The 27,726-nt window shown below is 45.6% G+C and overlaps 1 long non-coding RNA gene across 1 annotated transcript; it reads right to left on the minus strand.

The window, feature by feature from the left end:
• Window positions 1–2,625: 2,625 nt before the first annotated feature.
• LOC120405208 lies at window positions 2,626–27,547 on the minus strand. Its single transcript, XR_005598437.1, has 3 exons — window positions 27,513–27,547; window positions 15,745–15,747; window positions 2,626–2,846 (listed from the first exon to the last, which is right to left on the minus strand). It is a non-coding gene; the product is annotated as an uncharacterized LOC120405208 (long non-coding RNA).
• Between the last annotated feature and the right edge of the window lie 179 nt (window positions 27,548–27,726).

Here is a 27,726-nt window from a genome sequence, read left to right on the forward strand (position 1 = left end):
TCTTTTTATGAATAAACCTTTAGATTTTAGATGCTAAAGGACTGGGAATAGTGTGATTTGTGGGCAAGCTCTGACTTGTATATTGACCTGGGTCTGGGGCTTGGTCCTTTGGGATCGGTAGAACCTTTTTTCTTTTACTGGGGTATGGGTTTTCATAACAATTCATCCTCATAAGGAGCGGTGCTGGTGGTGATACAAGGGAACTGGAGTGTCTGAGGGAATTGCTTGTATGACTTCTGGTTAGCCAGTGGGGTAAAACCAAAGTCCTCTCTATTTGGCTGGTTTGATGTGCCTTAATAAAAGAACCCCCAGCCTTGGGCTGTGACTGCCCTGCTCTAAGGAATTTGTCCTGAATTGAATTTGTTTCCTGTTGTCAAGTTATTTTAGTATTAGCTTAGTGTGGTCCTGAATTGACACTCTCACTAGTATCCCACCAAAGGCAGCATCCTTACCAAGGGTGCTCCTGGCTGGTCACAGGAGTTCAAGGGAGAACCAGCAGAGGAGATCTGGTGGCACTGGCATTCAGTGAAGAAGAGGTGTTGAACTTCACCTCTGAGGGAAGGGATGAAGTGGGTAGCAGCAGTGACCACAAAAGGGAAGAAGGACATGGCTGCTGTCTATAGGGCCCCTGGGTTGATACCCATCTCATAGTAGTGGGCTGGCCTGTATCCCCTCACTGGCCACTGGGGAAGTGGCCTAAGCCCCAAGGAGGGGATAAGACTCGGTACTAGAAGCCTGAGAAAGGGGCTAGAATTTTAACATGCCTAGAGATGGGACTGAAGACTGGAGGAGGGCCAGCCATTTGTTTGGCAGTGGTACCTCAGAAGGGGTTCCTTCGTGCATTTGACTGTATGTGACTTGGATGGAGGACTGAGCCGCTGAAGACCCAACTGACGAGGATAACAGCTGACTAGAGGTGCTCACAAGAGGTGTGGCCCATCACACACCACCAGCCTGTTAGCCCCCTAAACAATCTCCTCTCGGCTATGCCAGCCCTTACTTTGCCTTGCAGGTTAACAACAGGCCCTGCCCCCCTTTGAAGCATTCCCCTGCAGTGTCCAGCATCTAGCATGTGTGTTCCCTCACCTCATGTGCCCACTCCTCTAGCTCCATGGTTCGCCCATGTGCAGCTATTTCCGCTGCCTCTTTCTGGAGTGTTCCCCTTGTTGTGTCCGGTCCCCTTATGCAACCAACACTCACAGAAATAGCAGCGCTGCTGTCCCCAAGGGAACAGTGAACACATCAGCCCGAGAGAATCAACTCAGGATCAGCTCCTTGTAGAATACCACAGCACTGATAGAGTTGTTTTTACCATAAATATAAGTTTATTACCAAAGATTTAAGATTCCAGAGACAGGGTGTAAGGATAATGGAAAGAAAAGGCTCACAAATAACACAGGATTGCTAGAGACTGAACTTAACAGGCAAACCTGCTGTCTAAAGAAGTTTATCTCACCCCCAAAATCCTTTGCAGCATTTCAACCATGGTTGGTTGGGATCCTGTTTTCATCAAGGTAATCACACTGCCCGATTACTTCCTAGGGGCAGGTTAAAGGAGTGATTTTCTTGCCTTCTCCTTATATCCTCCAAAATTCACTGTCTGTACCCACATTAAGATAACCTTCATGGTTTATTCTCTGGTGTGTTGCCTCCCTATTGATTTCACCTCCTACTTCCCATGTTGACCTTAATATGTAAATAGGGCTTCTGTAGCGGGGTGAACACCTGCTCCAGCCCGGAAGGGGTTGGAAAAGCCCTGCAGAGGGCTGGAGCTGGGGGAGGGAGCAAACCCCTGGCTGATTGGGGGAAGTGGCTGCAGCTGGGCCTTATAAGACGACCAGGGCAGCCAGAAGCTGAGCAGTCTCACTCTGACTGGAGAGAGAGAGACAGGCCTGGCTGCTGGGGAACTCACCCGGGGACCTAGAGGGCTGGGGAGAGGCCTTGGAGGCTGGGAAGTCCCAGGCCAGCAACTCCCCAGGCTGCAGGGCCTGGTCCTAGGCCCACCTAGGTATTAGGGTTGCAGAGGGGCAGCCTGAGGGTGGGTAAAGGCAGCCAGTCCAAGCCCCTTGTTGCCTGTGATGATTGGCTGATAGCCTGCAGTCTGCCCCAGGGCATGGGGGCCAGACGGTGACTGGCAGTAGCCATGACTGAGGCGATGTGGGGATAGGGGGTGGGGGTTCCCCTGGGTGGGGAGACCCAGAGAGAGTGGGGTACTGCCAGGGGGGCAGCACCCAAGACAAGGGCACCAGGGTCCAGGAGGGACACGGGCCAATGACAGGCAGGACACCTGGCCTGCAGAGGGCGCTCTGACAACTGGTGAGCCAATTCCCGAGACAACCAGCAGGAGGCACCACCGGGTGAGTCTGCGCATGCTTACAGCTTCCATTGAGTTGGCTTACAATGCTTATTTACACGTTGACCATGAGACCTATGAAGAAACATCATTTGTCTGACAGAAAACCTGTTTGTCAATTCTGCCTTGATACAGATTTTAGAACATATACACAACTCCTTACATGGTATCTGCACATACATTTCACAAGGATATTAAAGACCAGCATGACCCTGGCTTTTATTCAAGACCTCACATGACCTTTGGTGAACCAAAATGGACATACCAGGGTCAGGATATTACTGGAAACCCTCTTGCCAGTTGTCATTGAGGGGTCCCTGGGTCACGGCTGATATTGTTTTTCCACACGGAAGTACTTCCAGGTTCTAGGGTGCAGCAAAGCTTCGGTGTCCAAGCGGGCACAGAGAGAATACTTTCTTCATTTGGTCTAATTAATTGAGTTGAGAAGCTGACTGGGAGATGGAAAAAGCAGGAAAGCTTGTTTTCCTCTCCCCTGTTTTTTATTCATAGATGGGGAGAGGATGAGATCTACTAGTTGAAGACATGGGACCAGATTTTCAAGCACCTAAAGATGCAGATGGGCACCAAGGGGGATTTTCAGTAGCACCTCAGCAGGTTGGGAACATGGGGTGGGATTCATGAAGGGATTTACACGCTACAACACAGCACCTAGAAATTCCCAGGAACATGGTGAGCCACAAAGCCTCGTTAGGTACCAGGGCTCCCTATACAATGAGGGGGGGGGGTAGAGAGAGAGAGACACACACACACACACACACACACACACACACACACAAATGTGATCCACAAAAGCCGGCACACTCGGTGTGGACTGCCTAAGCTAGCCAGTAGGAGATGCCAATCAGATGGGGGTGCACTAAGTCCCGCCCATCTCTGAGTTAGGCGCCTAGCTCTGCTTAGCGATCCGCAGACAGGCGCCTGCCACTGGGAGTCAGATGACTTAGTGCCTGAGGCGTTTCTTGTGGGAATTAAGTATCAGAGGGGTGGCCGTGTTACTCTGGATCTGTAAAAAGCAACAAAGAGTCCTGTGGCACCTTATAGACTAACAAATGTATTGAATGGTCACCCACGAAAGCTCATGCTCCAATACATTTGTTAGTCTATAAGGTACCACGGGACTCTCTGTTGCATCTTGTGGGAATGAGTTAGGTAGCTGCCTCGCTCCATGCAATCCAGCCAGCAGAGAACATTGTGGTGAAGGTGCACATCCCAGTGAGTGCTCTAACCACTGGGCTAAAAGTTATAAGGTGAACTCCTCCTCCTCCTTCTCCCACTGGATTTTGAATGGGACTGATCCAGTAGGTGGTGCCATCTGAGCATGCTTAATGGTTCAGGGGGCGATCACTGTTCAGACCCTTAGAGGGAGGCAGCAGTGCATAGCTCAGAGGCAGTAATATGGGTGCAGAGGGAACTTTTACCCTGAAAAACTCAGGAGCCCAGTGAATTTAGGCACCTGCAGGGCTTGGCGGGAGTTGTATGGATCATGGAGGATTCAAAAACAGGGACTTAGGTACCTAGGTCTGATGTTTAGGTGCTTAAGTAGTTTCGTGGATCTCCCTAGCTCCTGTGGATTTCAATGGGAGTTACACACTTTTCAAAATTCCACTAGGCAGCTAACTGCATCTTTAGGCTCCTACATACCTTTGAAAATCTCCCCCATGGTAACCAGGAACAATTTCTCAATTCACTAAGCAGAGTGAATGGTAGTTTAGTAAATCCCTTCCTTTGTTTAATAAATCAGTTAGGTTTTAATACAAAACATTTGAGAAACTTACATTTTCCTTTGTGCATCCAGCACATTCAAGGCAGTTTCAGTTAATTTTAAAATGCTCGTTCTGTACACTTTTAATTTAATTCCAGTTTCCATCCAATGCAGCTTGACACAAATCCCAAGTAAAAACTTATTGGGTAAATTAGAAATATCATTCACCATGTTCTAAATAAAAAATATGCAAATTAAGAAACACTGTATCTGTACGCATTTATTTAAGCAATTATGTATCCTCCTGGCTAGCAAAAAGAAGCACCCAAACATAAGTAAAAGCTGTATTTGGGTGCAAATCAACATGTTTTAATGGTTACCAACTGGTGAGAATGAACTTTTAAAAAAGGAAAATAAAAATATGAATGAAAAACAGGATTCAAATCAATACTTTCAATCAGCAAGCAAGAACCCACGATTTAAATCACTGATTTAAATCAACCTTGATCACTGTACAATCAAACATCACAAAGCCAAGTTGCTTGTTAGCCTCAGATTCCAGTTTTAACTCTCTCCTTTCATATATATACATGTGAGCTCTGACTCCCGTGATACATACACAAAGGGATTTCAGCTCACGGTGAGTCGGAGCAATATCTCTTTAATTGCAACGCCAAGAATTAAAACTGCATTGGATTATTTTTAGACAGAGACTTTTATGCAGAAATAAAGAAGCTTTAAAGACTGCTGAAAAACAAAAGGGGGAGGAAAGTGTTATGTTGTGTGGTTAAATCCTTGGATGGGCAATGGTCACACAGCCTGGCTCGAGTTCAAGATTTATGCCATGAGTGTTTGCAAAACAATAAGAGGCACATTTGAGGAAAAGGCCTGTGTACAAAAACAGTCCGTTCATCGTGTGACACAGCAAGCTCCATTGAGGCAATATACAGTCAGCGAGGCTAGGGACAAGGAGGCAGGAGAGCAGGTTTCTGTCCCTGTTTTGCTGCTGTGTGACCTCGAGTATGTCACTTGGCCTGTTTCCTCTCCATCCTTTGTCTATTTGGACTGTACATGCTTTGGGGAAGGGGCTGTCTTTTACTGTTGGTACAGTGCTTGGCATGCTGGGGCTTCTAATACACTGGTTAATGATATTCCTACGCTGCTGCTGCTGCATGCATGAACTGCAGAAATGGGTGATGATTAAAATAAGAACTGGAATAAAAAAAATGAAGGCAAAACTAAAATGCCAAGTTAATAAGATGCTGCAGCAGACAAGTCTGAAAGTTGGTATGTTCCTGATTTGGAGAGCTTTGTATTTCACTGACACCATACGCTGAACATCCTCCACAGGCATGACGCACAGCCCGTAGGCTGGGAAGAATGACTGTGGCTCACAGCTTGGCGAGGTTCTAGCTGAGGAGTGGGAGGCCGGCTGGAGCACCCGATAATACTGTAGCAGCCAAACTGTGTGCCATTGGGCTGATGTTGGGAGATGCAGTGAAGATTTAACTGCCTTAACCACAGAACCCCCAACCCCTGTTGCAGGAGCAGCACCAGTGAGTATTCAGGGACACATGGCTACCAGGCCTTTCATCTCAGGCTTAGGCCCCTGGTCACTTGAGATCTGGGAAATGCTCTTCTTGTCCAGCCCCTGCAGAGAGATCACGCAAATTGGCCCATCAGCCGAAGCTGCATCTTAGGCTCCATTGTCTAATCTCCGAAAGCCCGGGAGACAATCAGCGTAACAACTTCATTTACAGCAAAAATCCAATTACTGCAGCACCAGCAGCTTCCTTAGGGTGATTTTCCCTCGTGTGGCTGCCACCTTTTCAGGGACATGTGGCGTAGTGATGAGTGCACTGAAGACCACAGACTCTGACGCTGGAGGCCCAGGTGCCCGTGCACACCCACCTGCACTGATACACGCAGTGACAATAATGGTGTGTGCACACAAGGTGCCTAACTAGCTCCATCTGCATGTGCATATCCCAGTGTGCACGTGTAACTGCAGGAGCTGTGCGCACGAATCCAGATGCTTCAGTTCATGTCTCCTGCCTCTGAAGGTAATTTCAGGCAAACATTATACAAACCCCGTGCAGCTCCATGTAAATATTACTGTGGGTCTCTGCTCTGATAGACTCTAAGGCCAGACGAGACAACTCTGATCATCTGGTGTGATTTCCTGTTAACACAGGCCAGAGAACTTCACCAAAATAACTCCTAGAGCAGAGCTTTTAGAAAAACATCCCATCTTGATTTTAAAATGATCAGTGATGGAGATTCCACCAGGACCCTTGGTAAATGGTTCCAGTGGTTAATTACTCTCACCATTAGCAATTTACGCCTTATTTTCAATCTGAATTTACCTAGCGTCAACTTCCAGCCACGTTAGAACTTTGTCTGCTAGACTGAAGAGCCCGTTATTAAATATTTGTTCCCCATGTAGGTACTTGCAGACTGTGATCAAGTCACCCCTTAACCTTCTCTTTGTTAAGATCAGTCGACTGGACTCCTTGATTCGATCACTATAAGGCACGTTTAATCATTCTCTTAATTCCGCCTCTGGTGGCCTCTGCACCTCTCAGACCTCTCTGCCAATTATCTCTTCTCCGCCTCTTGTCATCTCGCCTTCGATGCTGCCCTCTGGAGTGGGAAGCAATTTCTCATCCACATTCAAACCATCCTGAAAATATGCTGTTTCTGCGCTGCCTTTCAGTGCAAACCTTCTCCTCTCCCCACCTCCCCACACCATGCTGTGGGAGCGAGGAGATGGGAAATTCCCTGCCCGAGGAAGGTTTGACCTTCAAACTACATCTGCACCATCTCTGTCTCAGCAGGACTGAGCCACTTGTCCGTCTCAACCTCTATGGGGAAGAAACAGCTGCTCCTTCCATGTTCCGAACAACCATGAGAGAAAATGTTGCCGCTCTCTGAAAAATAAGCTACTTTCACCTTTTAGCTTGTCAGGTTCTTAATGTCTCGCTATAACGGACAATTTAACTTTCCAATTCATTGTTATGTAAACTCATGGTACCATAATGACTGTGGGCCCAGTATATGGCTGTTAATAGGCTACATCATAGGCTAGGAAGAAGGAGAAAAATTGTTCTCTGAACCTCTGAGGATGGGACAAGAAGCAATGGGGCTTAAATTGCAGCAAGGGCGGTTTAGATTGGACATTAGGAAAAACTTCCTAATTGTCAGGGTGGTTAAGCACTGGAATAAATTGCCTAGAGAGGTTGTGGAATCTCCATCATTGGAGGTTTTTAAGAGCAGGTTAGACAAACACCTGTCAGGGATGGTCTAGATAATACCTTGTGCTCCCATGAGTTCAGGGGACTGGACTAGATGACCTCTCAAGGTCCCTGCCAGTCCTATGATTCTATGTGCACAAATCTGATTCCTGGAGTCAATGGGTAGCAAGACTATGCTGGGAGTGGGGAAGAATTGTCCCCAGCAGTCATATGCTTCCTGCTGTTTACAGAACAGAAAATCCCATGAGCGCAGTGGACCAAATGAAACTTACTCCTGTGCAGGAAGCCCAAGGACTAGACATCCTAAGCTTGATTTGAGGATGTGTGTGGTGCACTGGCCTTGTGCTTACCTGCTGGCTAGGTGTGAATTCCATCCAGAGCGAACTACATTGACTCATTTTTTTTTTCATTTTTTTTTTTCATTAAGAGCATCCAAAACCCACTGAAGCCAATTGAAGGACATAAATCCACACCATGTAGAGGTTAAGCATAGGCGTTTATTACACACAGCGCTGGTGGAGTGTCACCTTGCTTATTAGGCTCAGACACACTGTCAATCAATTGATTACAATAGAATATATAGAGTTTCCATGGGCGGGGGAAAGTGACGGGGTAGGCAGTTCCACACCCCAGGATAGGTTTTGCGGCAAGACAAGATAAGCACATTAGCCAATGGTTAAAAGGTTACATAATGTCTCCACCCATGGTCTCAAGTTAGCAAGTTAACATTTAATTAATACTTTGATAAAATGTTATTAGTATAAAATATGTATGTTGAATTCTGATTTGGGGTCCACAGGAATGGAGCAACTCCTTTGATTGTCCAACAGGTACATTCCTAGGGGTTAAAGCAAAGAAACAGTGAAAGTGTATGACAATACAGATTTAAGACATAAAGGAAACAGACAGGCATTGGTCCCTGGGAAGGGAGGTGGAAGGATGCCGTATCTTATACCGGACATATGCCAACTTTTCATAAACTCAAGGTTGGATCTGTGGGAAGAACGTTCCCTACAGAAGAGACTAACACAATAGGAACAGGGATCCTTTGTTCAATTTGCAACTCTGAATAAGACACAATTATTTAGTTCTTGGCTCCAACACCTGGCAATTTGCTGACCAGGCCTATTTTAGCAAAACAAGATTATCTGTTTACCCAGCTTTCTCTTAGCCAATCACTATTTGCTAGGCCTCTGGTCTCTTGACCAAACTCTGGACTTTGGGTCTGGAAAAGAGCTGGCACAATCCATATACCCGGTTGTTATATAAAATGCACATGGATTTTAACCCTTCACCAATGGAACTGCTTTGCATCCACAGGCTTTGGATCAGGTCCTAACGTACTCTCTGCTTTCTGTGTAGATGTATTTCCCCATTTGTTTTTGTTTGGCATTTCTCCCAGAACAATTTTCAGTCTCGTCTTCATCAGCTGCGACACTAAGGGCAAGAGGTTCTGAGCTCAGAAATGTCTCCCTTGCAAAGGGAGACGGGAAGCTGAGTCCCATCGGTGGCATGGAAATGCCCAGCTTTTGTTTGCCCGTCTGTGAAATTCATTTCCTTTATTGGACTCTGGTGAGCACTTATGAAGTGCTAATGAGAATCGGAGTCCCTTAGCATCCATAGCATTTAATATAGTGTAAGACACAATCCTGCACTGGCAGGCCCATGGACAAGAGGAACAAATAGATTTCCCCTGTCTTTCATTTCTGTGATTCTGCAATTCAGAATCCGGAGTGATTGTTAGGGAAAGACAATTGCAACAACCTTCAGAGGTTTAAAAAACAAACAAGCAACAAAAACACTTTTTTCTACAGATTGAGGTTCTGGCCCAGAAAAATATCATATTAGAAAATTTGGCTCCATGCTGTCATGAAAATAAATTGCAACCATGTAAGGACATTAAGAGCCAGACGTTCAAGAGTTCTACTCCCACTTCTGTGGCCAGTTTTTCAAAAGAGATTAGCTCCCAGCTGCAACGTAGGGGCTGGGTTCTCTTCAAAATCTGGACCTAAAGACTCAGTTCTCCTCTTAAATACACAGGCACCATCCCCAATGACTTAGGTGTACCCATGCTATGTTTGAGGGCAGATTTTACTTCATTATTTAGTACAGTAAATGTACCCAGCCTCAAAATGAATAAAGGCAGAGGGACTGCCACAAAAAGATCCCAATCTGCGGGGCCAGTCCCACAAGCCCTTTCGTGCGCACCAGTCCTTACTCATCCCAGTAGTTTAAGACAATGGGACTACTCTGGAAAGGCAGATGAACGGCAAAAAGTGCAGGAGTGAAAAATTGCAGAAAGATCTCTGTCCACAAGGAGATTCATGAGTCGTATGTAGCGATATCTGGTAGGTTTGTGCAAGAGCTCCCTCTAGTAGTGAGACTCTAGGAGAGACAATGTTACTGTAACTCAGCTGCTGTGTATTAAAGAAGGACCAACACGTTGACCTCCTGAACAGAGCAATGATCCAGGAAGGAAAGCTTTGCCCAAGATGGAAATCGGGCTTAATTACAATGACATATTATGTCTGTGGCATCCGAGTTGTATCTGAGAAAATAAGACTTTTCTTAAAAATGGGAGAAGGCTGTAACATCTATTAATTGTGTTTTAAGACTAAATAGCTATATTCTAGTAGGAGAGGACTTGAAGAGCGGATCCCATTTGACGGGATTGATTCTGGGCAGAAGAACTATATTCTAGTAGCTCCCAGATGTCCCATTCAGGGTCAGAACTCCATTGTGCTAAGCATTCTGGAAAGACATTGACGGCTCCTACCCCGAAAATCCATATTTTCAATCATGCCATTGTTAGATGTGAGGAAATCTTCCTAATGGAAAAAAATGTGTGTAAATGAAATTTAGCCACAAAATTGATCATTGGCTTCAGTACTAAGTGGCTACTGAAGTGGTCAGAACAATTCTGTCTGTATCTGACTCTTCAGATCACATCTTGAGATCTATCTGCTCTCTGTGGTCTACAATTAGGCCTTCTAATTTTTGACTTTAAAACACTGATAAAACATCCCCCCCAAAAAATTGGTGTTTATCCAATAAACATCAGAAATGGTTACTTATATGCAAGAGCTTGTCTACATGGAGTAACACAGACAATGGAGGTGTGATTTCTAAAGCACACTTATGTGTTGCATATTAATTGGTCCATGTAGACCCAGCTGGTGAGTACTAAAGGTTCCCTATTGCGCTTTAGCATAGTGGTGTTTGAAACAGTACTTCGTTAAAGTGCACTAGAGAACATTGCCAAAAGATTACTCAGAGTGTATACCACTGTAAATTGTATACAGGATATACTAGGCCTGCACAACTCGTAAAGCGCTGAGGGCCATATTACTCCAAAGAAAACAGCTGAGGGCGGACCCCACCCCCCAGCACCACCGAAACACCACCACTACCCAGCCCCCCCTCCCAAAACACAACACCACCCCCCCCAGCACGGCCCACCCCACGGAAACAAACAAACCCTCCCTCCCCAGCGCCGTCCTGCCGAAACAGCTGTGGGCCACAAAGGAGGGTTTGGGGGTGGGTGGGTGTGGGTGATACTTTATTAAGAATTTTTCAATTAAAGCAAACAATTTTTAAAATTATTTTAATTTTTTTTATGAATCATGGAAAAATGAAAAACACTTGTTCCGTTGAAAGAAAACATTTGTACTTTTCATAATTACCTTGCAAATTTAATGAGAGATATTACATCTCTTTTCAGCAACAAGCTTGTCGTATTCGGGAGTCATATTTGAAGTGTAAAAGCAGCAAAGAATCCTGTGGCACCTTATAGACTAACAGACGTTTTGGAGCATGAGCTTTCGTGGGTGAATACCCACTTCATCGGATGTATTCACCCATGAAAGCTCATGCTCCAAAACGTCTGTTAGTCTATAAGGTGCCACAGGATTCTTTGCTGCTTTTACAGATCCAGACTAACACAGCTACCCCTCTGATATTTGAAGTGGATATTTTCATAATGTCTTCCAAATGGTCATCAGTCAGAGAAGAACATTGTTTGTTTTTATTCATGTTCACAATGGAAAATGTTTGTTCATATATGTAAGTGCTTCCAAAAATGCTGAACGTTTTCAATGCAACTTCGATAAGATTCTTGTATTTTTTCATCGTCCAGACTTTTGTAGAAGTCCCGCAGGCTGCTTTCTCTGTGCTTATTTCAGTAGACTGCCGAACACTGAAGTTCAATAACCTCCAACTGAAAATCTAGTGGCACTTCCTCTGGATCCACAGAAAAGGGATCAATCAATCAGCTTCAACTGGACGTCTTCTTATTTAGACAAAGTAAGTCTTCTGTCAAATTCTTCAATCAAAAGATTGATGTGCATTGCATATTTTTTCTCCTAACTCGGCGTGTTTGTGCTGAGGGATACACTGTGCACAAGTGGGAATGTGAAACATTTCACCTTTTGACAGCTGACTTCTGAAAAGTTTCAATTTCATTTTGAAAGCTTTCACTGCTGCACACATTTGAAATAGAAGTTGATTTTTTCCCTGAAGTTGAATGTTGAGATCATTCAGGTGTGCTGTAATAGCACCAAAAAAAAAGAGATCTTGATTCCAGGACTCATTTTCAAGCTCTGGGAATTTTATTGGCCCATTTTCTAGGAATTTTGCTACCTCCTCTTTCAAAGCAATGAAACGCTGGAGCACTCTTCCTCGACTCAACCACCTCACTTCCATATGGTAGATTAAGTCGCTGCACTCGGCGTCTGCCCCTTCAAGAAAGGCTCGAAATGTCCTATGTTTTAGTCCTCTAGAACGGATGTAGTTTACAATGGAAACTACCACTGACATTACATGCTCACATTTTAAGACTTTGCTACACAAAACCTGCTGATGTATAATGCCGTGATGGTTGGTTATTTGTCTCCCGATAAATTCTTCAAGAAGAGTAACAGCTCCAACATTTTTTCCGCACATAGCTGGAGCACCATCAGTACAAATGGCCACCAAGTTTGTGAAATCTAATCCCGACTTATCATTCATACACTTTATCACTTCACTGGAGATTTCTTTTCCAGTTGTGCGACCCATCATGGAGCACATGCCAACAAGTTTTTCCGTAATTTCAAAGTTTTTATCAATACCGCTAATAAAAATAAGAAGTTGGGCAGTGTCTTTTAAATCAGTGCTTTCATCCATAGCTAGGGAGTAAAAGCAGAATTCACTGACTCTCTGCTTTAACTGATCACTTAGATTGGTAGAAATGTCAGCTATTCTTCTCTGTACAGTCATGCGTGATAGACTGACATTCTCAAATATTCCCCTTTTCTGGACATAACTCAGATACAGCAATCAACATACACTTTTTTAAAAACTCGCCTTCTGTGAAGCATTTCCCAGCAGCAGCAATTTCCTTAGAAATCTGAACGCTTACTTCAGTAACCGTATCATTCTCAGTGCTCACTTTCTTGAAAATTTGCTGTTCTCCACTAAAGTTTTTTGCTAAACTGGCTGCTTTAATTATTTTTTCATTTGGGTTCAATTTGGCGAGATTGGGATGTTTAGTTTCAAAGTGCCGCCGACAATTGTATTATTTCGGAATGGCTAACGTTGCGTGACACACCAGGCACAGTATTTTGTCTTTGGAAACAGTACGTAAGTATTTATTCGTCCATTCAGTGTTGAAAACTCTGTGTTCTGATTCTATTTTTCTCTTTTTCTTTTCACTCATGGTAGCCATTATGAAGCTCAAGATTTTGTTGAATAAATTCACACCCAAGGGAAACCCTCACAGTCACACACAAAGAGAAGAGAGATCTCTCGGTGCGTCGCACACTAGCAAGGCACTGACAGTGTGTGGAAGCCTGTAGAGCGGGAAAGAAACGGTGCGCATAGGGTGACCAGATCACAGCAGTAAAATAGGGCCCACCTCCTCCCTGCTCGGCCCCACCATCACACCCCTCTTCAACCCCCCCAGGGGTCACTATATTACTGCACACAGCAGTACTAAAAATTAAAATACTGAAAATGGATGCCTCCCTCCAGCCACCGACTCGCCACTCGCCTCCTTCCCCCACCAAGTATAAAGCCTCGCCGCCACTGCCTGCCCACCCGCTCGGTTCGTCGTCCCCCCCATGAAATAAAGGGAGGGGAAAAGGGGACAGTTTGAAGGGATTTTCTGGGGCTGTGAACTAAGCCGGGGAGGGGAAAGGGGGGCAGTGTGAAGGGACTGGATGTGACTGTCCAACACACAAACACAGGGAGACCGGGGGGGGGGGGAGGAGTGTGATAGGGGCTGGGGAAGGGGAAGCTCCCTGGACCAGGGAAGGGGGCAGCAGTCAGGGCAGGGCAGGTGAAACACACACACACACACACACACACACACACACACACACACACACACACACACACACACACACACACCCGTCCCCCCCCCAAGGATTTCCTGGCTGCCCACAGACAGTTCAAACACCTCCTCCATCACTACAGAGGCCGCCCTGGGAGCAACCAGCGCAGTAGCCACTTCGCCCCCAACCGAAGGGAGGATTTGTGGGGGTGTCTCAGCCCAGTCCCTCCCTCACCCCTGAGCTGCGGCTCGAGCGCGGCACCTTCCCTTGCTCGGCACTTACCGGCTCCACCTCGTGCCCAGCGGTTCCCGCCTCAGCAGGCCCCAGAAGTGACACACCCGCTGTATGCCAGGCATGGGGAGCGGGAGACGGAGACACGTGCTCTTCTGGCCGTTAGGGCGGTTGGAATGTGGTGCGCACGTGCAGGGCTGTGAGGTTGGGCCCCCCCTGGGCAGAGGGCGAACCCGACAGCGCCACCACTTGCCCGTGCGGCCCGCGGGCCACATGTTGTGCAGGCCTGGAATATACATTACTTATTACAGTATAAACAACCCCCAATTTTTGGATATCTACATAAAACTCAAAAATTGCTAAAAATAAACCCTGAAAAATTAAATTAATAAACCCGAAAAACAGAAGCCCTACTGATGATTTAGACTCTCTAATAAAAACAGTTGGGTCCTATTCCCTGAGCCTGCTACTTTCCCTGTATTTTGGTCATTCTCCTGAAAAGCTGACCTGGTGACCATTCCATCTATAGATCCACTTGTAGGAAATAAATTCCCTATGGTGTATTTCTATGTATAGATTATAAAGGCTACAAAGGATTTTCTGATACTTCCGTATGAAAGATGTTGTCTCAAGATACATATATGTCTCCCTTCACCACAGAATCAAAACACCTAGGTAGGTGGAATATGAATGCATATGGACCGCTCTGTACTGGGAGATTTAGAGTCAACCTGAGTTGGCTTTTTACTTCTGGGTGGTTACTTCAAACCAATACCTCCCCAAAATAAGCAAATATGCTGTTAATCATGATAGCCATGGTAGGTGCCGATGAAAATGATTAAAGTGACTTTACCTGCAGTCTTGCAGAGCTTCTGCTTGCATCTTCTATGATAACCTATGTTACTGGCTAGAGAAAGCCATCATGATGATTGCAATGAAAGCTTCCTCATGACAACTTAAAGACCACCCTAAAATAATTGAAGTGGCCTGATAATACATGTAGAGCAGAGTTATACTCAGTGGGCCAGATTTTGCTCTAACTTGCACCTTTCTCTACTGGAGTAACTCTGACTTTAGGGGAGTTACTCTGGATACACACTGGCATAAAGAAAAGCAGAATCTGGCCCATTACATTTGGGGGTGGTCTCTTACGACAGGAACAGGTTTCTCAGTGACATTTTTAAAGGCAGAGGCAGGAAAGCAAAAGTGGGTGAAAGAACATTTTGCATCAGCCCCCACAGCAGCGACAGCACCCATGGTTAAGTGGAGCGTGGGCGAGTCTCACAAAGCTTTTCACAGCAAAATTTCAGATATGTATGCCAGAGAGAACACCCTCTGAATAACAGAGAGCAAACCTATTCTTACAAGATCTGACTCAATTATTTCTTTACAAACTAAAATTTTAATATGCTTCTTGAGAAAAGGAGTTGAACAAATGCATTTACTTCAATTAAAAGTAGTTTCATTGTAATTTACTAGTACATGATGCAATGCTCGCCTGGAGTAATAGTGTACTTTGCGAGTCGTCCCACTGAAATCAACAGGGCTGTTTGTGGCGAAAGCGACTGTTCGAGGTAAGCAGAGGAGGCAAAATAAGGTTCTTCAGTGAAACCGTTTATAGATTGCCATCGTGAAGCAAGCATCACAACTCTTTGGAGTTTTGGTTTGTTGTGTGTCCTTTATTCACAATTTAAAATTCCCAAACCAAAATCTGAGTTACAACGGAACTAAGGTTATACATAAATATCCATTTGTTCAAAACATGATTAGAATGCTATAGACTAATTACAAGAACTAAATGTCTGAAAGTAAGGAAATCCAGAGATAAGGTTCCACAAAGAACCTTAAATCTGCCCCCATATCTTTACCCACCATCTACAATACTTAAAAGAGCCATTAATTGTTATTATTACTTGATGATTATAGCTTTTGGCCCCAATCCTGCAATGAACTCTATGGAGATGGGTCCCTGAGCATGTGCAGAATTCATTACAGGATGGGGGATACAGACTTTTTTTAAACAAAACATACTGCCATGTCTGCTCCCTTCTCTCTTCCGCAGTATGTTGTTTGATGTGGTGAATGGGGTACTCAGAGGTCTGTGCTGTCAATAGAATCATAGACTTTAAGGTCAGAAGGGACCATTATGATAATCTAGTCTCACCTCCTGCACAATGCAGGCCACAGAATCTCACCCATCCACTCCTGTATCAAACCTGTGTCTGAGCCATTGAAGTCCTCAAATCATGGTTTAAAGACTTCAAGGTACAGAGAACCTTCCAGCAAGTGACCCGGGCCCCACGCTGCAGAGGAAGGCGAAAAACCCCCAGGGCTTCTGCCAATCTGCCCTGGAGGAAAATTCCTTCCCAACCCCAAATATGGCGATCAGCTAAACCCTGAGCATGTGGGCGAGACTCACCAGCCAGCACCCAGGAAAGAATTCTCTGTAGTAACTCGGATCCCACCCCATCTAACATCCCATCACAGACCAGTGGGCATATTTACCGCTAGTAGTCAAAGATGAATTAATTACCAAAATTAGGTTATTCCATTATACCATCCCCTCCATAAACTTATCAAGCTTAGTCTTGAAGCCAGATATGTCTTTTGCTCCCACTACTCCCCTTGGAAGGCTGTTCCAGAACTTTACTCCTCTGATGGTTAGAAACCTTCATCTAATTTCGAGTCTAAACTTCCTGATAGCCAGTTTATATCCATTTGTTCTTGTGTCCACATTGGTACTGAGCTTAAATAATTCCTCTCCCTCCCTGGTATTTATTCCTCTGATATATTTGTAGAGAGCAATCAGATCTCCCCTCAGCCTTCTTTTGGTTAGGCTAAACAAGCCAAGCTCTTTGAGTCTCCTTTCATAAGACAGGCTTTCCATTCCTCAGACCATCCTAGTAGCCCTTCTCTGAACCTGTTCCAGTTTGAATTCATCCTTCTTAAACATGGGAGACCAGAACTGCACCCAGTATTCCAGATGAGGTCTCACCAGTGCCTTGTATAACGGTACTAACACCTCGTTATCTCTACTGGAAATACCTCGCCTGATGCATCCCAAGACCGCATTAGCTTTTTTCACAGCCATATCACACTGGCGGCTCATAGTCATCCTGTGATCACCCAATACTCCGAGGTTATGGATCTAGAGGCCGAGATCTCTGGCCTACGTCACGATCTTTTCCTGCTCTAATTTCCCTAGAGTTGATACTGTCATCATTGCCACAGTGTATATTGTCAAGGTAAATATTGCTCCTCTTGGCTTTGAGGCCAGGCACACAGCAATTTAGATCTATATTGATTAGAGATGAGCCCAAATTAGGAAGCGAAGATCCAGAACTGGATTCAAACTTCCCCAACACTCAGAGGGTTTGGATCTAAAGTTTTGCTTTGGGCTCCTCTAACACAGACTCATAATCATGACTCCGGAAATCAAACCAAGAACCAGCTCCAGGCAGCAGGCAGGTCATTCATGAAGATAGCTTTGTTTAGCTTGGATATTTTAATGTAACATGTTAATGTGACATTCGTACCACACTACAGGCCTGATCCAGAGCTCACTGAAGGCAATGGAAGAGATTCCCATCAACTTTGATAGGCCATGGATCAGACCCTATGGAATGACGTTGTTCTGTTGATATTTACGACCATTTTGTATCTTCCACCTTAGATGGTAGAAGAGTACAAGGTGGAAGGCATATGCGTAACGAACAAAAACGTTGCCCTGTATTCAAACAAGAATGCTTCGGAAGAGGCAGTTTTCTAGCTTGCTTAAGAAGGATCAGCAGACATAGCTCTGCTCTCAGCCAGATGCTCCCATGGCAGGCTTTCTTTGCTTTTCTGCTTGATAGTTCAAGTTTGCATGTTCCCCTCCATGTGATTGGTTTGAAGAAAAATCTCCAGTTTGATTAAAAATTCTCCGACTAACTGGCTGTGGAGTTTCTGCCAATATCCAGCCAGTTCCGGCTAAGTTCAGGCACTGAACCAAGAACCAGAAGCAAAATGGTTTCCTCCTGTCTGCAAGCTGCAAGGCGTGGCAAAGCACGGGACTTGATCTGGATGGCAGAGACATGGTTAGAGAGAGTTCGGAGTCAAAGACCGACATGGTTCAGTCCAACCCGGAATAAAGTCCCTCAGGAAAGGGGATACTTCACCAGCCTAGAGAATGATAAGTGGGATGATATGATCCCATTGATCTTTCTGCACTTAGCAAACTGTTTTCAAGCAGTATTGCATGACACCAGTAAAATGTCAGGGCTGTGTGGCAGACCGTTGCTCCCGTTATGACAATATCGGTGAGATTCTCTTACTGGAAGGCTGGTCTGATCGCTTTGACTCAGAAGATAGGATTGTTACCTTAGCGACAGCACAGGAGAACCCATTAAACTTCAGAAACTGTGCAGGGTGGACATTGTTTGATCAACACAGCCTACATGACCATACAACAGGCCTTACGCCCTCATGCAGGGGCTAGTGAATGGGAATATGACCACATGCTACAATGAGCATAATAAATAAATTACTGTTCTGTCTGCCTGGTTTCAGCTTCAAGTGTCACATCGGTGCCACTTCCTATGATTAAAGTGATAACGTATTTAATGTGACACATTAATCTGCCCAAATCCTGAATGTCAGTCAGCCAGCTGCACCCAGTGGGCTGCCAAAAACTAGCAGAGGGATTACAGTACACACACAGCTTTTACACCTGTTCTGCAGTGCGGATGCCTACCCCAACCCTTCTCCCCAACCTTGGGACCTCATTAAGGGGGAGACTGGGCCAAAACAGTGCCACACTATTGATTTCAATACGTATAAGTGGGAGGAAAATTTGGTTTCTTGTATTTAAACCTGGCCTATTATTTTCAGTTATTTCTGGCCGATGAAATACGAAGCTCTGTGCAAAAGGAATCTGTTCATAGATTCCAAGGCCAGAAAGGACCATTGTGATCAGCCGGTGGTTCTCAATCTGTGGGTTGGGACCCCAAAGTGGGTCATGACCCTGTTTTAATGTTTTAATGAAGTTGCCAGGGCTGGTGTTAGAGTTGCTGGGACCGAGGGCTGAAGCCAAAGTCCAAGCCATACCTGAGGGCTTCAGCCCTGGGCAGCAGGGCTCTGGCTTCAGCTTCAACCCTGGGTGGCAGGGCTCAGGCATCAGCCCCCCTGCCCAGGGCTGAAGCCCTCAAGCTTCAGCTTTGCCCCTCCTGCCCCATTAGCGGAGGGGCTCAGCTGTTAGTCCCCCTTCCAGGGGCCGTGTAGCAATTTTTTGTTGTCAGAAACAGTTGCAATGCAATGGAGTTTTAGAAACGCTGTTGTGACCCCCTGTATAACACAGACCATAGAACTTCCACAACATAATTCCTGGAGCAGATCTTTTAGAAAAAAACGTCTTGATTTAAAAATTGCTAGTGATGGAGAATCCACTATGATCCTTGGTCATTTGTTCCAGTGGGGAAGGATCCCAAATCAGTAATGGAACATTGGTGCAGACTCTCAAACTACAAACAATTGCTTTTTAAAACAAAAATATTTTAATAGCGTTTTCCTCTCTCCTTCGACCCAGGAACTAAGGACTATCACAAAGCTCCCCACGTTCTGCTCCAAGTGCAAGGCACATTTCTTTGGCCTTTTCTAACATAAATACAGAGCAACATGTACATTACATTTAACTTGCCTCGTCCCAAACCCTACCCGAACAAGCCACACCACTGCACACACCGGAGCGAGGATGAGGGAACAAGTGAGGGATCTTTGTCTCTTTGTTTAATGCGCTATTGGAAGGTGCTCAGAGCGTGCGGTGATGAACCAATACAGAACAGAACAGATCCAAGCTGCTGAGTTTGCCCTGGGGCTGCTAGTTCTATTGTTAGTTAAGGACAGAGGCCCAGATTCTCCATTGGCTCGTGCATCACTTACACCAGTGCAAAGTGGGCGTAAAACCCCACTCAGCGAGAACGGTAAGAATTTATGCCCACATTAAGCTGATGTACATGATTACACAAGGGGTAGGACAGTGGAGATTCTGGCCTTTAATCTCCCATTGCCTGGGCAATGCAGTGCCACTGACTGTACTTTGGTCATTCCCTCTCCCCATTTCTTTCCTTTGTTTTTTTTCTCCTTGATTCATAGTAGATACATGTGACCAGTTTTGTGGCAAACTCTTATCGGCTGCTCAGGTAAGGACACCTAGAGTTAGGGTTGCTTGACATTTTACCTTTATAAGACCCTGTTTTCAGTTGCTTTTAATTTTGCCAAACTTAAGCCACTCAGGCTGAAATTTCCCATGCCAGGTGTCTACTAAGGCTGAATATTTGTGGAAAGTTTCAGCTAAAAATGGTTCTGCTTTTTCTGAGATTGAGGTTAGGAAAAAATGTTTTATCCAGGTTAAAAACAAAAATTCTCTCAGCTATATCCTTGAACAGCTCCAGCAACTCCACACTTTTCAACAGGGACTTAAAATTTGCCATTGGGTCACCTTGGAGTCAGGGATGTGCCTTTTGCCATCCCTGTGAAAATCTGCCCAAATTTGGCCAAATTATAAAGCTCTGAACATAGGAACAAGGATGGGAGAAGAGAGGCAGGAGCCAGGGATGGGAGAGAATAGAAGTCCGCAGTATGATAGTCATCAGTTACCGAGGATGGATGGTGCTCTGAGAACGAATTGAGTTGTATAGCAAATGCAACTGTTTGTGTAGGACTCTTACCTCGGAGGGGTATTGTGAAGATAAATTCATTGTTTGTGAAGAACTCGGATACCACGATAAGGCACCATAGAAAAGCTCAGTAGGAAATGAATAATTGTGTGTTCAGTGCAGGGCGTGGATGGTGTGCAGTCAATAATGCATGGAGGCACACATTGACCAATGAGAATAAAAAGAAATATTGAATACCTATGCATTCAGTAAGCATCATCCATCCAGTATGCTGTGTGAAGCCACAGTCCTGGGGAAAAAATAGTACGTGATCATGTACTTGTTTTGCAGTAACACCTATGAGCCACAGTCATGGACCAGACCACACGGGGCTAGATGCTGGACACAAAACGAAAAGAGCCCCTGCTCCAGAGACATTCCAATCTATGTATAAGACAAGAGACAGATCATAGAATATCAGGGTGGGAAGGGACCTCAAGAGGTCATCCAGTCCAACCCCCTGCTCAAAGCAGGACCAATCCCCAGACAGATTTTTGCCCCACATCCCTAAATGGTCCCCTTAAGGATTGAGCTCACAACCCTAGGTTCAGCAGGCCACTGCTCAAGCCACTGAGCTATCCCTTGTTGTATGTAGAGCAATGAGCCACTGTTGGTTGTGTGATTGGCAGTGGTCTCAGCATAGCAGCAGCCTGGCTGTTGTCAAGTGTTTTGCGGGCATCACAGCAAAGGAGAGGTCTGAGGAGGGATTTGAAGCAGGATCGTGAGGTAGCTTTGCAGATGTTCACGGGGAGCTTCTAACTGTGAGGGGCAGCACAGGAGGAAGCATGAAGGGGCTTGCTTGAAAATGGAACAAGTGGGTGTTGGAGGCTGGCACCCTGGGCTGACTGAAGGCAAGTCAACAGGATAGAAATCATAGATTGATGTGGATGGGCTGTGAAGGACCTTGACAGTGAAGACAAGTAACTTGTGTTTGATGCAATAGAGGAAGGATGCAAAGAGAGGGGAGACATGGTCAAAGCAACGGCGCAGCAGCCTTCTGAATGGATAGAAGTGGGGCAAGATTGCATTTCTCACGGCCAGAGAAAAGGACGTTGCAGTAACTGAGACATCCTAGGAGCTTGGATAAGAAAGGCTGGATCTTAGAGCTCTTATACAGAGAGAATCTGCAAAGTTTAGACATAGCCTGGATGTGAGGACCTAGAGAGAGGTCGGTGTCCAGGGTGAGATGGGATGGGATGGTTGAGGGGTTAGAGGAGGAGAGCAGATGAGAAATCTGTAACTGCAGAGACGGAGAAGAGAGTTGTGGGAGGGCAAGCAAAGGGGAAGGCCATGTCATCTTTTGTCAAATTTCTCTTTTGAAGAAATCAGTGAGATCCTGTGTAGAGAGACTAGTGTAGGTGGGAGTTGGCGGGGGGCGGAGGGGGGAAGGGTTTGAGGAGTGACTCAAAGGCAGTAACAAGCTGACTGGGATTGTGAGCTTGGGATTCAGTTAAGTTGGAGCAGTAGAGATGTTCAGCTAGGAAGATGGCAGAACTGAAGGCGGAGAGTATCAGAGGGGTAGCCGTGTTAGTCTGGATCTGTAAAAAGCGACAAAGAGTCCTGTGGCACTGTGACGGGGCAGAGCACCCTGCACTGGCGCCGAAGGGGTTAACCCTTCCTTCTTGGCAGAGGAAGCCCCGCCCCAGAAGCCCTGCTGGGCATGCTCCAACTGAAGGCTAGGTATAAAAGCCTGCAAAACTGCTCAGTCAGGGCTGACCACCGGAGGAGAAGGATGTGCACAGCCAGCTCCCAAGGAGGAACAGCCCACACTCCAGGAACCAGCCTGGCTGGCACGTACCCTGCGGCCCAGACGGAGGACCTGACAGAGGGATATGGACCGGTAAACCCCCCACCGCCCCGGAGGGGAGAATATGATGTTGAGGGAAGTGATCCAGGAGAAACCTTAGGGACAAGCTGCGTTAAAGCAGCACTGATGTTTGGTGTGTTGTGGGTGGATCCCCGCTGAGCCAACAGCAAGGGGAACCCCGCCAATAGGAGAGCCCTGGGTCGGGACCCGGTGGAGAGGGTGGGACCGGGTCCCCCTACTCCTCCGACCATTAGGAGACACTTCTCTGCCTGAGAGGGGGAAAGACGGACTCTGGCCATTGGGCCGTGCTGCCCTGATACCCAGGGCGAGTTGTGTGGATGCTGGCCATTGGGCCGTGCTGCCCTGATACCCGGGGCGAGTTGTGTGGATGCTGGCCATTGGGCCGTGCTGCCCTGATACCCGGGGCGAGTTGTGTGGATGCTGGCCACTGGGCCGTGCTGCCCTGATACCCGGGGCGAGTTGTGTGGATGCTGGCCACTGGGCCGTGCTGCCCTGATACCCGGGGCGAGTTGTGTGGATGCTGGCCACTGGGCCGTGCTGCCCTGATACCCGGGGCGAGTTGTGTGGATGCTGGCCACTGGGCCGTGCTGCCCTGATACCCGGGGCGAGTTGTGTGGATGCTGGCCACTGGGCTGGGCTGCCCTGATACCCGGGGCGAGCACGTGGGAACCTGCCATTAGTCCCCATCGGGACGCCCTTAAAGAAGGCAGGCTGAGAAACTTGAGAGGTGAGGCCCTGGCACCCCTCCCTCCCCTGGCACAAAGGGGCGCTGCGGTGCCAGACCCATCACAGGCACCTTATAGACTAACAGATGTATTGGAGCATAAGCTTTTGTGGGTGAATAATCACTTCGTCAGATGCATGTGGTGGAAATTTCCAGAGGCAGGTATAAATATGCAGGCAAGAATCAGTCTAGCGATAATGAGGTTAGTTCAATCCGTTTCTCCTCCCTTGGTGTTCACACCTCAACTGCTAGAAGAGGGCCTCATCCTCCCTGATTGAACTAACCTCGTTATCTCCAGCCTGATTCTTGCTTGCATATTTATACCTGCCTCTGGAAATTTCCACCACATGCGTCTGACGAAATGGGTATTCACCCACGAAAGCTTATGCTCCAATATGTCTGTTAGTCTATAAGGTGCCACAGGACTCTGTCGCTTTTTGAAGGAGGAGAGAACAAATTTGTAGTGGAAGAAGTTGGCTGGCCATGGGATTTCCACTTGAGATACTCCACCTCATGAGAGTATGGGGTGGGGGAAGTGGATGTCAGGGGTGAGCCAGGGCTGGGGGTTGGCAGGGAGGACCTTGCGATGGGGGAAAGAGACAGATCAGGTGACTAAGGTGCAAATTTTGAAAAACACCTCTACTTTTAAAGTCTATTTTCAGAGCAAGAGCTGCAGGCTATGAAAGAGTTAAACCAAATGAATCAATAAATAAGACAATACCCGTTCTCAGAAACACAATCTGTTTGACTTTTTGGCTTAAAAAATCTTTCTACTGTGGTTCCCATGGTAACACTGCGAAGCACGTGAAGGGAACACAGCCTTCTCCTAATCATCTCTACACAGTTGAAAGTGATTTTGTAGTTTTCAAATGTAAACCACAGAATTAGCTTTTGCACTAAGAAAACAAGTGAGATAACTGAAGAGCAAACTGTCTCTGGGATAAGAAAGATTTACTGTTACTAAGTGAGACAGTAATCGAATTATTGAATTAGCATTCGGTGCAATCTCTCTGGCATGCAAAGGAAAATGCCGATGAACAGTGGTTATGAGAAGGATGCTGTGATGCTTATACATCCCAAGAAGACGACAAAATTGTTATATAGCACACAATAGTGCAACTTCAGTATGTGTCACATTTTACACCCGAATGGTCTCAAAATGCATTAAGGAATGTGATACAAGACGGAACAAGAACCTGCGTAGAGAGTATATGCCAATACAGCAACACTCGATAAAGCAGAATGATAAGTCCCTAATCCCCTCAAATTGCATTGCAAGGTGAAAACTGCATTTGCAATTACAGGGTCTGATCAAACTTCCAATGAAGCCAATAGGTCTATCTGTGTGCTCACAGTTAAGCAAGCAGGGATTAATTCACTCCCACTAACACATGGACAGCTGCATCACAGCAAGATTCTTTCCCTGTGGAAGGGCAGGTGATGTTTGCCTTGTCCTCCCTCCTTCCAATTATGGAAACGAGCACCTGGGTTGCAGAAAAACACCACCTCCTGCACTAGCTCCACTAAAGGCCAAACCCACACAGTCACTGAGTAGGTTTCCGAAAGCCAGCTTCTCCAAAAGGCCTATGCTAGAAAATAGTTCTATCAAATTAGATGCGCTGGATGCTTATATGTAACATTTCATCTGCCTGCATAATACTAGATACTATGGAATGTAATCTCAGAGCAATTTTTCAGCCTTAGGATCAGGGCTTTGGAGTGGAGCCCAGACCTGGAGCACGGACCAGTAGGTTTTTGCCCAGAGCTGGAGTGGAGTCGGAGCGGAGCAATTCAAAACTCTGATTGCTCCAAATCCCTGCTTAGGATTTTGGGGTCAGTTTTATTTGGGATCCTAGAATTGTATTGTTTAATGTCCACTACTTCATATGACAGCTGCACAGCATCTCGTAATCTGCAGGGGATTCTGCCAAATGTCTGCCCTGGACCAGCTGATCAAGGTCAGGTCGCTGACAATGTGACTCATCCAGCGGTTGCCTGCCTTGTATGTAAAGCAGTGGGGCTTCTGAACTGACTGTATGGCCAGGCGCGTCACCACGGCAAAACTCTGTTCAATAAAGTCAGCTCTCAACAGCCAGGTGATATGAGCATGTTTTGTTCTCACATTGTATATTCAGACTTACTCACTGGATGCTATTTTGTTTAGCTCTGTATCACCAGAGCATGCCAATTTTTAAAAAATGAAGATGCAAATAGAGCTGCTTGAAACTTTTCAAATTTCCAAATTGTGAAATTTTTACAAAAAGAAATTAAAAAATTGAAATTTTAGGAACAATTCAATTATTTTTTGACCAGCTATACGGGTGGTTGGATTTCCAATTTCTACATTTTTGAATATGGGAGGAAAAAAGCTAAGTGCTAAGGTTTTTTTTTTTTTCTTCAAATTTGTTCCTTTTTTTTTTGGTCAACCAGTTCAACCAAATAAAAAACCCCAGGAATAATTTTTCTAGGCTAGGCATGACGTAAAGAAAAGGACAATTCCTTTATTACGGAGATAAAATACTGGGCTTTTTTCATCTCCCTTTAAGAACATGTAATCAATTCCAGAACTGATACAATCAGCCATTACAACAGTACAACGTCCATATCTTAAAAGAAACAGGACTGGAGTTGTTAATGGAAATGGAGATTAAAGTGATCTAGGAAAAGTTACACTGCCTCGTCTTTAATACGTTGATAACTATGGTATAATGCCATTAGCAGGTAAATACAAATTCTCCCCAACACTCATGCCTCATTCTGCTCAGAAGAAGCTTCAACTCTGCCACCTTGTGCCCAGATTGAAAAGGAACACAAAAAGCCATTCTCCAGCAACACAGTTAGCTACAAACAGTAGTTTGTGTTAACTATCACATACAGAAAACAACTACCCAGTATTGTGGTTTGAGACTTTAAATGCACAGTTGTCAGGAAATTCACACTTACGATTCCCACCACAGCCATAACCCAACCCCATGGGGTGTATTTAGTAGTTTGTAGCACTATTTTGTGCTTTCTGTAATGGTGTGGCAAAGGGTTTTTTTGTGTGGTCTGGACTATCCCTTCAACCATTCTGGTAATGGTCCCGGAAGACCAGTTACTGCATAAACGTTTTCAGTCAGGATCCAAATTCCTATTGTAGACTGGTGGTGGGATGGAGTGGCATTTAGGGGCAGAATGTGCTGCTGAAAGCCCATACTCCACCAGCTGGGTCTTTCCCTTAGTGAAAGCAAACAACCACCACTGAGTCTCAGGCCTAGTCTACACTACAAACTTAGGTCGACATAAGCTGCATTAAGTTGATCTAATATGTGTGTCTACTCTACCGCGTCCCTTCTGCCAACCTAAGTGGCCTGTAAAGTCGACTTCTGTACTCCAGCTCCTTGAGAAGTGTAGCGCTTAATTCAACATCCACAGGTCGACATGGGGATAGTGCAGACACTGTGTTATGTAATTTGAACGAATTGGCCTCCAGGAGGTGTCCCACAGTGCTTGACTATGACCACTCGGGAGAGCACTTACAACTCCACTGCTCATCAGCCAGGTACAGAGGAAATAGCTGCTCCCCTGTTAAAGCTCTGGGAACTTTTGAATGTTCATTTCCTGTTTGAGCAGTGTGGAGAGCTTGCCAGCACGGCTGATCATGGAGATTCAAGGCCGCAAACGTGCTCCAGCATGGAGTACACAGGAGGTGGTGGATTTTATTGCTGTGTGGGGAGAAGACTCTGTGCAGGCAGAGCTCCAATCCAGCAGAAGAAATGCTGACATCTATGCCAAGATTGCATGGGGTATGAGGGAGAAGGGCTACACCAGGGACACGCAGCAGTACCGCATGAAAATAAAGGAGCTTCGACAAGCATACCAGAAGACAAGGGAGGCAAACAGTCATTCTGGTTCTGTCCCACAGATGTGCCGCTTTTATGAGGAGACGCATGTGATTCACAGTGGTGACCCCACCACTACCCCCAAAACATTCTGTGGAGACTTCCCAGGAGCCCCAGGTGACCTCGAGCAACAACGAGGAGGAGGAAACTCATGGTTTTTGCCAGCAGCTGTTGAAGGTGGAGGAAGATCTAGTCTACCCCCCATATCCCAGTTGTGTAATATGTCTTTTGGATGTTTACTTCTCCGGCTCTGATGAACTTGGACTCATGAGAGGTGTAAGGATAAATGGCATAAGCAGGCGCTCGTGCAGTGGGGTCTGAGTGACTCAGTGGGTCAGGAATGGATAGGCTTGGAAGGATTACCTCTTTATTGGCAAATGTCAATAAATGTTAATTTCACCATACACACACAAACTGATGAAAAAATATTTCTGGTGGTAGTCAAAATTTACAGATAGACAAAGTGAGAAATGCTGCTTGAGAACTTATTAGAGTTTGACTTAAAAGATACTTACTCTGTATATTTTGATGTGATGTTGACAAATTTGTGTTTTCAAGGGTTTATAAGCCTTTAACTTTTTGAATCTCATCTACTGTCATTAAATAATTTATTGTCTGACTCTCTCATAGTTTCCCACAACTGGGAAAAGGTAAATTGATAAAACATCTAAAAAATAACATTTAAATCCCATAATCCTGCACACTGGGAACATTTAAAAGGATAACAAT

The sequence above is a fragment of the Mauremys reevesii genome, linkage group 4 (assembly GCF_016161935.1).
Source record: "Mauremys reevesii isolate NIE-2019 linkage group 4, ASM1616193v1, whole genome shotgun sequence".
Taxonomy (NCBI): Eukaryota; Metazoa; Chordata; order Testudines; family Geoemydidae; genus Mauremys; species Mauremys reevesii.